General features: G+C 51.7%; 1 long non-coding RNA gene across 1 annotated transcript; it reads right to left on the bottom strand.

Moving 5' to 3' along the window:
* Window positions 1–3,151: 3,151 nt before the first annotated feature.
* Window positions 3,152–12,868, bottom strand: LOC134479572 (uncharacterized). Its single transcript, XR_015626022.1, has 2 exons — window positions 12,743–12,868; window positions 3,152–4,553 (listed from the first exon to the last, which is right to left on the bottom strand). It is a non-coding gene; the product is annotated as an uncharacterized LOC134479572 (long non-coding RNA).
* Between the last annotated feature and the right edge of the window lie 665 nt (window positions 12,869–13,533).

Raw genomic sequence — 13,533 nt, 5'->3', positions numbered from 1 at the left:
CTTCTCGCTCCCCCGTGCGTGAAATCACGCACGCCCCAATCTGTCCACATCCACTTCCTTTGCCGGCTCAGCAAATGCAGAGGCGATTAAGAAGTTAATTAGCAGGCAGCGGGGAAGGGGATGGGGACCCATCCTTGCACTCCTTCACCCCTCTGTGCCCCCACCCATGACCATCCCTTCTCCCCCTGCTGGCTTGGTGTTCTGGTCCAGATGCTCCTCTTGCCTGCTTCCACTGTCACCCTCTCCAACTCATGCTCTGCTCCCTTCTGACCCCATTCCTCTCCTCTCCTCATCCAAGTCACCACATTCTTTGTTGTCAAGGCTCACTCTTCCTCCTCCCATTCTCCTCTCCTCTCCTCTCCTCTCCTCTCCTCTCCTTTCTTCTTCCAACTTCCTGGTTCCTGTCCTGTTCGTACTTGGATCTGTTGAATAATAGGCCCCACATCTGGGACAGGAGTCAGCAGCTTCATGGTTGCCCGCCAGGTCCCCGTGTCTGCCCCTATAGTCCTGGAGCACCCTTGTCTGGCCCTTCTGACTCCTGGCTCTCTGGTCTGCTCAAGGACTCTTGTTTGTGCTGGTGTATGGGGCAGGGTAGGACATGGGACAGGGCAGGACATGGGACAGGGCAGGACATGGGGCAGGAGGGACACGGGGCAGGAGGTGGTGGTGATTTCCCCCACGCTCTTGCCCCTATCCGTGCAGCCACAGCTAACTGAACCTTTCTTTTCCCCTTCCTCCCTCCAAACTGGGGTGGTAGCCAGAAGATGAGCACCTCCCTGCCACACATTCTGACTTGTGTGTCAGCAATGCCATTTTTGGATGTCACAGTTTTTCAAGGGAAAGATCATTAAGGAGGAGGGGGCAAGATAGAGATTAAAAGGGCAGATGCTTGGAGAAGAACCTGGTAGGTAAGGAGAGCTAGAGACATTGAGCAGGGGCAGCGATCCCTGAATAGGAAAGTCTGGGTCTTTGAGCAGTGAGAGATGGAGGGAAACAGAAGGTCCTTGGTGCCAGGGGCTTTTCTTACCCCTAGAAACTTCCCTGGTTTATTTTTTACCCCTATTACCGACTGGTTTTCTCTACATTGGGTACTGTAGCTACTGGGGAACAGGTCCTCTTGTACCTGTTTCTCAAGGGGTGTCCCAGAGGAAGCAGGGGTTGCCTTGATTCCAGAGGAGAGAGTACTCTGGATGAGGTGGGCCTAGGCATGCAAGCTCAAGTCTTTCATTTGTTGGCCTGCAGTAGGGGCACAGTAACCAGGGCATCCCCCTGGGGAGGGAGGGACTGCGTTTCTGACTGTGGGATGCAGAGACCTGGAGTGAACCTGGCCAGTGCAGCTGTCGAAACAGCATTTAAGGAATTGCATAAATGAAGAGCATTCTCCGGGAGTCCTGGCTGGGTTAGGCAGGGTGTGTGTATGTGTGTGTACGTGTATGTGTGTGTGCTCGCACGCGCACGCGCGCCCGGGTGCGTGTTTTCCTTTCCTTCCATCAGTTAGTCCTTAGGGCGCTGGGGTCTCGGAGCTGTTCCTAGCCAGGCACAATCCTCCACCACCTAGCAGGACTTCTCCAGTCCGCTGCCCTTCCCAGCGGGCCCCCCTCCCACCCTAACCGGCGCCTGTGGAAGGCGCAATCTCAGCGCCCAGGGCGGCCAGCGAGCCGGGAGAGGCAGAGGCGGTGAATAATTCATAGGGCTGGGAGGCCCTTATCTCCCCGGCCGGCCCCACCCGGGGGCCCCTGTGCTGGGCTGGCGTCCCTCGGCTCTCTGCTTTATCTCGACGCCCAGCTTGTAATGCAGCCCTCCATATCACAGGCAGAAGGGGAGATTAATTTTCTGGTTTTGCATGGGCGGGGAGGGGGAGAGGGCGAGGGGAGGTGCCGGGGAGCAGAAGCTGGGATCTTTCCGATTTCAGACTCCAGCGGCTTAATCCTCTCCCAGGCCTGCAGGAGCCGGAGGAAGAGGGTGTTGCAAGCCAAATTTCATCATCATCGGTGGCAGCCCCAACAGAGGGAGGAGGAGGCGAGGGGCAAACAGACGGCAGAGGCAGCAGCGCTGGCGCAGAAAAGAGGAGCTGTTTGGAAACAGGGTGTAGGGTGGCCCTCTCAGTCTCGTCACGCATAAGGCTGGCTTGTGGCGAGCTGGAACTCTCTGCCCACGTGGAACACGCGTGGGCACACGTATATGACATCTAGAACTTGGGGGCACTGGGCATATACCTCTTTGGAAGTTGACAGCGTCCTGATTTCTGCCTTGTCTAGCATCGGTCTTGAAAAAGAGTCTAAAGAACGTTGACTGACTGGGGAATGTTGATGGTCTGAGCAGACAGTGCCACATGCTCTTAGAATCTGGCTCTGCCAGCTCCTTGCCATCTGCCCCGTGGGCCCTGGCACGTGCCCACTTCTGGTTCCTTTCATTTTGGGGTTTTTTTACGGTCTGCATAGGACAGCGAGGTTTTCTGCTATATCTGCTTATGTGGCATAACTACCCAGAGCTGGAGGAACCCACCACCTGTTAGTTGAGCACCCATTCCATGTAGGGGCGTGGTCAGGCAGCTTTGTGCTTCCCACAATCGGAAGTGAGCCCTGTCTTCGCGGAGCTAACCACCTAGGAGAGATGACTGATACCTGGGGTAGCTGATTCGTTGAAAGACAGAGTGTGATGCTAGGAAAAACCACCCCGGGGGAGGAGAGCTGGTGAGAACCAGGGAAGCTTTCTAGCATGTAGTGTTTGAGATGTGCTTTTATTATTGGTGTGAACTGATAACAAGATAGAGGCAAGGCATTTTAGTCTGGGAAAAAAAATGATGACGGGGGATGTGAGGGTGAAGACACGGTAGTTTTGTCTGTTTAGTGGGGTCAAGTGGAGGAACTTAGATCAACCTTGGGGTGCAGGGTAGCCATTGATGGGTTTTGAGCAGGAAGTGGCATCGTCAAAATGGTACCCGTGGGAAGGTAAAGAGAGCCAACAACATTGAACATTTGTGTGCTGGGCATTTACTAAATGTTATGGAAGAGATTATCTCGTTAAACCCTAGACATTTTATACTCGACCTGAGCCAAACGGCTGAGAAGCGATGTTATCTCACTGTATATAGATGAGAAAGCCACAGAGGTGCTGGCGACAGAATGCGAATCAATGGAAGATACAGAGATTGAGGTGATAAATTATTTAATGACTCACGAACTTTCAGGCACGGGGTGGGGGGGAGGGAGAAGACATTTTTGTATTTTGGTGTTCAATGTATTCACCTTTATCCAGTGATTAGCATTTTTCTAAATAGTCTCATACCACTCACAATAAACCAACAACTTCTGCAATTAGCAAATTTCTTTTCTCTAAATATTTAAACATTGATTGTGAATGAAATCAAGCTCCCCATAAATCCATCGGTTTCTCTCGAAAGCCTTAAACATCATTAAAAGCAGACGAAACATCCATTACGACACCAGCGTAGAGCACTTTAAGGTCTTTGTGTGATATTTCCGCTGCTACTCTCTTTGTTCCTACTGTTTTGTTTTGTTTTGCTTTTTTCGCCCCCAGACATAGGATTTTCCTATCTTAAACTAGAGAGCAAAGCTTTACCTTCTCCCACAGGCTGACTACTGGAGGCGATTAGGTAGATGGGAGAGAGTTTGGTGGGTGCACAAACCCCAGGGGTGGGGGACCTCTGAGGGATTCTTCTGGGATTCATCATGCATCCCCTTCCCCTGCCTCACCAGGAATCGTTCTTTTTCCAGTCAGGCCAATCACAGGCTTTGATATTTTTGTGTGTGACCCTAATCTTTTGCCCCCAAATGCTTCTGGTCCTGAGGCCTTATCTTTACGGCGCAGCCCACCGGATAGCACTGTTCCGAACGGGGCTGGTCTGGTTAAGCTGAAAGCCCTTGGTCAATTGGTTAACTGGGACTTCAGCCTCCTCCTTCTCGTCAGCTGTTAAGGCCTCCAGCATTGTCAGCCAGGGCGCCGAAGCGAGTTTCTAAGATGAGGTATTAAGGGCTTAAATTAGGGCAGTGGCGATGGAAATTAAAAAAAAAAAAAAGGAGAGGACGGGTTTTTTTAGACGGTGTTTGGAAAGTCCACGGAAGCGAAATTGACTTCTGGTAACCGGAGGATAATATTTGCCTCACGGATTCAACAAAGCACACATGAAGCCTTTTGTACCTTACGAGCACCACTGATTCCTCGCCCCCCCCCCTTCTTTTTGTTATCACGGCGCGATTATGAAATGACTAAGAACAAAACCACACAGGGTTTTTTTTTTTTTTTTTACAAATGTAGTGAAAGGCAGGTGACACGAGGGGCTTGAAGGACAAGTGGCACTGGGAAAGGTTGGCTGAAGGGACAAAGACGAACCAGGGGTCATAGAAACCAAGGGGGTGGGGACAAGAAACAGTACTGTGTGTTAGGAAGGCCAGGAGAAATGGTCCGGTCTGAAGTAGGTGGGGCAGTGTGGATCTGTCAGGAGACAGGGACGTAGAAGAAGTATAGGGTCTTCTAGGATGTGCTGATGTGGACCATAGAGGAGCTGGGGGCTGAAGCCAGGCACTTGGGACCTGAGAAGACACAGACAGGAAGGTGAGGGTGGCTCTTGGTCCCTCGGATGCACAGGACCAAGGATCCCTTTGTGACCAGGTTGACTCTTCTTGGTGAACGGAAACCGTGCCATATGGTCCTCGCTCTTCTGGCACAACCACCGCCTCCCGCTCAATCCCCAGCCTTTGCCGAGACTCCGAGAAGCGGTATTGCAGGAGCTTAGGACCAGCAGGAACTTACCCAGACGTGGCGCCGCCAAACGGTTTTGATACCAGATTTTGGGATGCGGAAGCAGGAGGATCACGGGCTTAAGGTTAGCCTAGGATACGAAGGGAATTTAAAATGCAATACCCTGTCTCGAAGAACCAAGTGCTGGGCCCGCTGCTCAGGGCTAGGGCACTTGCTTGCATGGCCACCACCCTAGGTTTGACCCCCAGCACTGGAAAAACCAAACCAAGCCAGACAAGTACTGAGGGTGAGCACGGAAGTCACAGGCTTGGAGCCACAAAGTTCCTCCCCCGATCTTCTTTTACCTGTCACTCAACGTGGAGATCCTACTGCACAAGGACTCAGTCACCTAGCTGTCTGAAAACCCCCTCCTATGTGAGGAGCATGTTTCTGTTTGTCAGGCTTTAAAATGCTGGGATCGGGGTGGTAGTCCTGGATGGGTTTAGTGCTGAGGCTTTGACAGAGATGAGTCCACTCATGTATGGGCTTATCCAGGAACAGGGTGGTATTGGGGTGTTTAAAGTAATAGGAGGTAGAAGTGGGAAGAGATTAGAGGCCCAGCCTATGACTCTCTTGGGTTCAGGGTTAAAGCCTGTGGGAAGATGGAGAAAGGGAATACAGTGATGGGGTGGGGTACGTCTACAGGGATATGATTGCCAGACACAGACCAAGGGTGTGAAGATTCCGTGTAGGGTAGGGAGGAGACCATCGAACTGGAAGGAGCCACAAATAGGCCTTAAGTGCAGCATCCCTCCCTCTGTCCTGGGCCTCTGGCCATGTTACCCTCCTCCCTCTGTCTGCTGGTGGTAATTACTCTCCATTTGGTCATTACTTAGCTCACTAATTGCCTGAAGGAGACGAGAAGCCTAGAGTAGAGGGCATTGGCAGGAGGAGTAATGGATTAGATGGACTCTTGGGGAATGGAATGGACCCTAGTGTGGCATGGGCTAGAGGACCGTACAGCCTGCTCAGATCCAGTTTGGAAGAACATTTTTCAACTGTAATATGGACACCAGTATAGACACCCTGCCAACCCCAGTACAATCAATACCAATGGCTCCATTTTCCTTCGGGTCATGGCCATCACAATTACCACTATGGTAGGCATCCTCTAACATGGCTCCCAGTGACCGCTACAATCCTGTCCCTTTGGGTATGGGCTGTAATTAGCAACTCACTTCTACTTAAAGTACTTGTACATTTATTTATTTGTTTATTTATTGTGTGTGTGTGTGTGTGTGTGTGTGTGTGTGTGTGTGTGTGTGTGTGGTGTGTGATCAGGAACTAGTACTCCCATCTTCCTATAGATTCTAGGGCTCAAACTCAGGTTGTCAAGCCCTTTGCCCTCTTAGCCAACATCTCTATTTTTTTTTCTTTTTTTCTTTTTTTGGAGCTGGGGACTGAACCCAGGGCCTTGCGCTTCCTAGGCAAGCGCTCTACCACTGAGCTAAATCCCCAACCCCAGCCAACATCTCTATTAAACCCCATCCAGCGACCTGACTTTAAGGTTAAACTACACTGACTATGGTAGTGCATGCTGGTACTAGCACTGTGGAAACGGAGGCAGAAGGTTCAGGAGTTCAAAGCCAGCTCCCGCTGCACAGAGACTCTGAAGCTAGCCCAGGCCACATAAGATCCCGTCTCAAACAGATGGATAGACAAACAGACTAGTCTCCCAAACCACCGAGGCCTCCATTTTGGTAGCTCTTGTGCTGGCATTGAGGAGAAACAGCTACCCTGACAGCAAGCAGTGTCCCTGGAGGGGCTCCCATGGAGGGCAGCCCCAGGCCTTCTCCCCCTCAGGTCCTAAAGGCTAAGAGAACCTGAATACTAATTGTGTTCATGAGTCAGGTGCAGACAACCACCCAGTGGAGGCAATAACAGATGAAACTGTAGCCCCCTGCGGTCACCTTCAGAGCTGACTTGTGAGAGACATTGTTGACTTAGGCCATCCAAACCCTGGCCTGTGGAAACAGAGATGGTGACTCTCTTATTGTCTTGAGCAGCTGGGTTCTAAGTGACATCTCTCATACAGTGCTAGACATCCAGTACTGTTACCCCCTTCAATTCATGTCACTTAACAGCACAAAAACCCTCACTACCAGCCCCAAAAACCTTTCTAGGACCCAGTAACTGCCGGGTCCTCCTTATGGCCCAGGGGTGGGAGATGTGTTCAGCTGTCAGTTGGGGACTGTCATTGAGGAGTCAGGTCACCTTCCTTAAACACGGGTGGTGGGCTAGAGAGATGGCTCAGTGGTTAAAGGCACTGACTGCTTTTCCAGAGGTCCTGAGTTCAAATCCCAGCAAGCACATGGGGGCTCAGATGGTGCGTCAGAGCAGAGGTCACAGAGGGGTACTACTCACTGGCTTGCTTCGCCTGGCTTGTTTCTTATAGCACTGAGCAGCAGGGTTCTGTATATTCTATAGAATTTATAGCCTCAGGATGGCACCACACACAGGGGACTGGGCCCTCCCCCGTCAATCACTAATTAAGAAAAATGCCTGACAGGCCTGCCTGCAGTCTAATCTTATGGAGGCATATTTTTCTTCGTTGAGGCTCCCTCCTCTTAGATGGCTTGAGCTTGTGTTAAGTTGCCAGGACAGGGTGGTGGGGAAGGCCTCACGGAGGAGGAACTCCACGAAGGCCTTTACCCAGTCCTTTAAGGATCAGTGAGATCAACCACAGGAGAAGCGGGGCGGGGCGCGCCAGTGTCCGTGAAGCTTCAGGGGAAAACTGAATGGAGGGGAAGGGTATGCAAGGGACCTGTGAGAAATGTGGCTGCAGCACAAATCGGGTCGTGAAGAAGCAGCACTTAAAAGCTTGTGCAAGACTTTGGGCTTTCCAAAGCCCCCTGTGCCGCTCTTGAGAGCCAGCTCTTTCGTGGGGGAGAGAGCTGTGGACGTGGCCAGTGACGGAGCACTTGCCTAGTATGCGTGAAGTCTTCCACTCATTCTCCAGCATGGAACTGGGGTGTGGGCAGCAAAAATCGGCTCAGTTTTCCAGCTCTGCCGTGGAGGACAGGCCTGTACAGAGGCCCAAGCACTCAGTGGAGGCCGCGTGGGGTGATGGGATCAGGCCACTCAGCCTTGGGTTGTCCCAGTTGGTAACAATAGACCCACATAGGGTTAGCCTCGTGTCAATTTAATCTCTTCTCGGGCCATTGTGCTGTCTGGATATCTTCTGAGAAATTCTAAATGGAACCTGGCTCACGGTAGCCTGATAAGAAGTTCTGATCCGGGGCTGGGGATTTAGCTCAGTGGTAGAGCCCTTACCTAGGGGCCCTGGGTTCGGTCCCCTGCTCCGAAAAAAAGAACCAAAAAAAAAAAAAAAAAGAAGTTCTGATCCTGGCCATCCCCTTTTATCCCAGCACTTGGGAGGCAGAGGCAGGCCAGCTTGGACTACAGAGTGAGTTCTAGGACAGCCAGGGCTACACAAAGAAATTCTTGTTTTTGAAAGCACAAACAAACAAAAATCGTGATCTTTGGGGTTGGAGAGATAGTTCAGCTCAGTGGTTAGGAGCACTGACTGCCCTTCCAGAGGTCCTGAGTTCAAATCCCAGCAACCACATGTTGGCTCACAACCATCTGTAATGGTATCTGATGCCCTCTTCTGGTGTGTCTGAGGACAGCTACAGTGTAGTTATATATATAGTAAATAAGTCTTTAAAAATTGAAGGAAAAGAAAGATCTTGATCCTGTTCCCTAAGCCCCAGCACTTCCTCTGTCGCTGGAGGCTGGGTGGAAGTTGCTTCATTCTGGATGAGTCAGGATGACTCCAGAAGGTGTTAGTCTTCTGTGGACAGGAGAGCTGGGTAAACCAGGAAGCGGACGTACGTGACCAGATCCCGCTTTCTCTGGAATATCCTTCAGGGTCTGTGACAGGCACTCTCTCAGCATAGGGCTGGTTGACAGAGAAAAGGCCAAATTGCGGTGTCTGTTCCTCAGAGACTATGTCACCCAGGAGCTTAGGCCAGAATCAGGGATTCTAGGACTGGAAGAGCCCCCTGGAGGCTTTGTGGTATCCAGCCATCCTCAGCCTTTCATGGCACCTTCTACAGACTTCCACCCAAGCTCACCCTGGTCCTTATTTTCTTTAGTCCCATTTCACAGATGAGCCAGTGAAAGATGAGAGTGAGGGTGGAGGCAGCAAGCAGTTTCGCTGACCCCAGGTCTCTGGAGGACAAAGGTCATCTCTTTTTCTTCCACTTACGTGGTCCCATGATTTAAAGAGGCCCAGTACTGTCCCGGGCTGAGAGACAACTGGAGGTTGGAACCCCAGCCTCCCCTCCATCCCCTAGAGCTGTGTTCTTTCTGCTCCACCACCCTGTACCAGGTAGAACTGCTTTGGGGAAACAAGTTTGGCAAAGGAGAGAAGAAAGGAGGGGCTGGCGGGAGGAGGAGGGAGCTGGGACCCTGCGGGTAACTGCAGAGAACAGGTCGATATAAAGAGATGGGCGAATTAGGACGCCGGGGTCCCCAGCTGGCTGGGGCTGGGACCAGCCCCTCACACAGTCAGGCCCAGGCCTGAGGCTGCAGGCTGCCAGTGTTCTATAAGGACCCCTGGAGAGCCCGAAATCAAACATTCCTCCTCCCCTGCTCAGACAGCCTTATTGCGGTTGACAGTAAATGTATTGCTGTAATCTTTTCTCATTTTGCCAGGACCAGCTCCATTCTGACCTCCCTCCCAGCCTTGATGGCTTCACGGAGGTGGGAGGGTGGAGGCTGGAACTGACAGAAAGAGGTGGGAGGGTGGGGAGGGTGAGGCTGTCAGTGGGGTAGCTGCAGTGATCCCAGACTTGACATGGCCTTCTCTCTAAGGTGCTGAACGTTCCTAGATGCATGGGGGGTGGGGGTCCCTAGGAAAAGCCTGTCCCTTAACCCAAGGGTCTCTCCCTGTGAGTGAGCGGTAGGTAGTGAGGAAGCAAAGCATGAGACTGCAGGGCTGTAGACCTCTGCAGAGCACTGTGAGTGTGTGTGTGTATGTGTGTGTGTATGTGTGTGTGTATGTGTGTGGTGTATGTGTGTGGTGTATGTGTGTGTGTGTGTGTGTGTGTGTGTGCGTGCGTGTGTATTTAAGGGATGGTTTTCCTGCCTACCTGTCTGTGCCACTGCCCTCCGCTGCTCAGAGAATCAGAGAAGCTTGGCCACATATATGTATTGTTGCTCCTTTGGCTGTCTCTCCTGGTCTCTGCTGAGAAGCCCTTAGCTGGCAAAATACAGTGAGGCATTCAGATGTGTGGATCAGATGTGCAGGAGGATAGGACAAACAGACAGAGAGCAGAAAGCCTGGGGGATAAAGATGGTATTTGAAGCCCTGATAAAGGGAGGCAGAGGCAGAGGCAGAGGCAGAGGCAGAGGCAGAGGCAGAGGCAGAGGCAGAGGCAGAGGCAGAGGCAGAGGCAGAGGCAGAGGCAGAGGCAGGGGCAGAGGGGCAGAGGGGCAGAGACAGAGAGAGGCAGAGGCAGAGGCAGGGGCAGAGGGGCAGAGACAGAGAGAGGCAGAGGCAGAGGCAGAGGCAGAGGCAGAGGCAGAGGCAGAGGCAGAGGCAGAGGCAGAGGCAGAGGCAGAGGGGCAGAGGGGCAGAGACAGAGAGAGGCAGAGGCAGAGGCAGAGGCAGGTGGATTTATTTGAGTTCAAGGTCAGCCTAGTCTGCAGAGTAAGTTCCAGTTCAGCCAGGAGCACACAGTAAAAAATCCCAACAAATAACATTTGAAACGTAAATAAAGAAAATATCCAATAAAAGAAAAAAAAGAAAAACCCCAACAAAATAAAACAACAAAACCCCCAAGGCGTGGGGGCTAGACAGAGAGACTGTGAGAAGACATTTGTAGCTCAGAAGAACCAGAGATGGGGTTGCTGGTGCTGTGTGAGACAGGAAGAGCAGGTGAACGAGATGTGGTCCTAGATGATGTGTGGTAGCAACTCCAGGGCAGAGAGGGGCGAGCCAAGTCAAATGCTCTGCTGGAGAAGTTGGGGGTGGAGTGGTTGGGGACTGGAGGTCTAGAGTTTTCATTTGTTTTGCTAAAATTAATCCTGAGCTTGCGCGTGTACATGTGCATCTGCTTTCTCAGGGAAGTGTAGAGTCCTGTCTATCTCTTCATGGCTTCTTTAGGTTGAAATGGGTCATGTTTTGCATTTCTGTTAGTTCATTGAAATAGGTAGGGCCTCAGCTTCTGTGGGGTAGGATGTGTATAAACAGACAGACACCAAATTCTCTCTTTAAAGTCCTCTGGCCCCTTCCAACAGAAACCCTTGACGGACTGGCTGGACTGGATCCAAACCTGTAGAGTTCGGCAGAGAACAGCGAGGGGGTGGGTCCCTCTGGCTATAAGATGCTTCCTATAGCCAGGCAAGCATGCTATCCACCTGGAGATTTCCCTGCCTTGTTACACAGTGTTCAGCGTCCCATCCTTCCTTTTCTCTCTCTCCTCTCAGATCTGTCCCCTCCCACCCCGCTGCACACACCTTCTTTCTGTTATATAGTTCTGGCTGCCCTGAACTGAATCAGGCTTGCCTCGAACTCAGAGGTTCACCTGCCTTTGCCTGGTGAGTGCTGGGATTAAAGGCTATCATACCATGCTTCTCTGTTCCTCATTGTTTTGTGCTTCTCAGTATCCTATCTGAAGATAGCCGAGATGGAATTTGAGAGACTCTGTGTTTCTGCAGTCTGATCAGACAAAGAAAGATATGGAGATACAAAGTAATAAGTAGCCCAGCTGGGCTGTAGCTCATTCCTTACAATGCTTCTTTGACAGAGGCCCCGGGGTGGGGAGGGTGGGGGGTAAGGAGGGGTGTGGGGATGAGGGGTGGATTAGGGGGTGTGTGTCCATGCCCAGAAAGGCATAAGATGGGGTGTGGTAAATCCTTGGCTTCCTGGTAAGTTCAAGGGCAACCTGAACTATGTGAAAGTTCGTCAAACCAAACCAAAACACCAACTAATATTCTTGGAGCACAGTGCATGACTAGCTCTGTACTGAGTTTTGTAAACAGCTTGATCTCATTCCTCCACCAGCCTTTATCATTTATTGATACCATCACACTTATTTAACAGTCAGGGAACCCCAGGAAGCACATCAACTAGTTTGACCTGGTATTAAGGTGTCTCACGTGGCTCTGTGAAAATCATTTCCAGTCTTGTCCCCAGACTTCCAGGGGCCTTGCCCCTCAGACGCACTGCTTGGATTTTCTCTCCACATGTCTGCCTGCTTCACTTTCTACCTTAGGGTTGGAGTCTGCCCATGCTTTGGTCATCAGTCTTAGAGCATCTGCCTTTAAATCGCCGGCCCAGAACAGAGTCCTCAGTCTGGTGCTGTTTGACCCCAGGTCACCTTACATGTGCAAGGTGAACCCCTTCCTGGGGCAGGAGAGCTCACAGATGAGCTGGGTGGGGGTAGTGCTGAGACCCTTGAGTGGAGGTTCAATTTGTATTTCTAGAAAGAGGCTGAGAGCAATGAGAAGGAACTGGAAGACACAGCCGGGTGGGGCAGTCGAGGTGAAAAGACAAAAGCGCTCAGTGAGTCAGGTGACAGCGCCTCTGTCTGGATCTCTGGCTCCTGGCAAGGAAGGGTTCAGGCAGGGCGGGACCGGGCTGCGGGGCAAGGGTGATAGCGCTCGTGCTCCAGCGAGAATGACTCGCCCCACACACTGAAGCCCTTTTACAGACTTAGCCACCCACCACCCTCATCCGGGCGCTCGAAACCACTGCGTCTCCAGAGGTCGGACATCGAAGAACCAGGTTAAAAGCCAGCGCCTCCCGTAAGTGGCAGAACTAGGATCGAACTCTAGGCTTCCTGGAACTGGAGCCTTTGCTTTTTCCCCGTTCAAGTGGATCCCAGCAGGCTCCCTACGCACAAAACTAAGTTTGGAGGCAAAAGGATTTTAACACCTCTAACCCCACTCTGTACCCGCAAGCGCGCGCGCGCACACACACACACACACACGCACACGCACACGCACACATTCACTCAGCATTTTTTCTCACCAGTCTGGTGCAGCAGACAAAAGGGGCTGAGTGAGATGGTGCTTGGCTCCTGGGTTCGGATGAGGTGTAGGAGGACAGTGTCTCCATACCGCTCCTGCTCCTTCACCCCCCAACCCCGCCTTCCCTCCCGGCCAGCATCATTTGGAACGTGTAGATTGGGTGGTGGGGTGGAATACTGCCACCATCTGGTAGAGTTCAACTCACCTGCACTTGGATGACTTTATTGGGGTTGCCTACCATGCCAAATGTAGCAGTGAATCAAAGGCGTCCTGCTGCGGTTCTCCTGAAGCCGATGGACTGGCCATTTTACTGAGCATTTACTTTGTACTGGGACATGTGCTTAGTTTTTTTTTTTACAAGGACCTCTGAGTATTCCTCTGAAAGACCTCAAGAGACAGACATTGTTTCCACTTCTAGGTGTCTGAGCCAAAGCACAGTTAGCACGTGGGAGGCTGGACAGAAGTAACTAGAAGAATCAGAAAAAGATAAGGTAACTCCCACGGGGTGGGGAGTGGGGTGGAAGGGGAGCTAGTGTTTATAGCAAAACCACAGAGACAGGCAGCATAGACTCCTTTGAAGAAAGCAGTTAAAAAAAAAAATTCAAGCTGCCCAAAGGACAGATAAAACTTAGTCAGATGGAGGTGAGGGAAGGGGCTGGAAGAGTGTCTGGGGCAGATGGGACTGCAAGAGTAAAGCTCTGGATGCTAGGTGTCACTTGGTGCACTTCAGGACCTGTAAACAAGATGGAGGGCAGTTAGGGAGCAGGGAAGCACAGGTTAGGGGAGCCATTA

This window comes from Rattus norvegicus, chromosome 7 (genome assembly GCF_021556685.1).
Source record: "Rattus norvegicus strain SHRSP/BbbUtx chromosome 7, alternate assembly SHRSP_T2T, whole genome shotgun sequence".
Lineage (NCBI taxonomy): Eukaryota > Metazoa > Chordata > Mammalia > Rodentia > Muridae > Rattus > Rattus norvegicus.
Note: the sequence above shows the minus strand (reverse complement) of the source record. Positions and strands in the feature narration are given on the sequence as shown.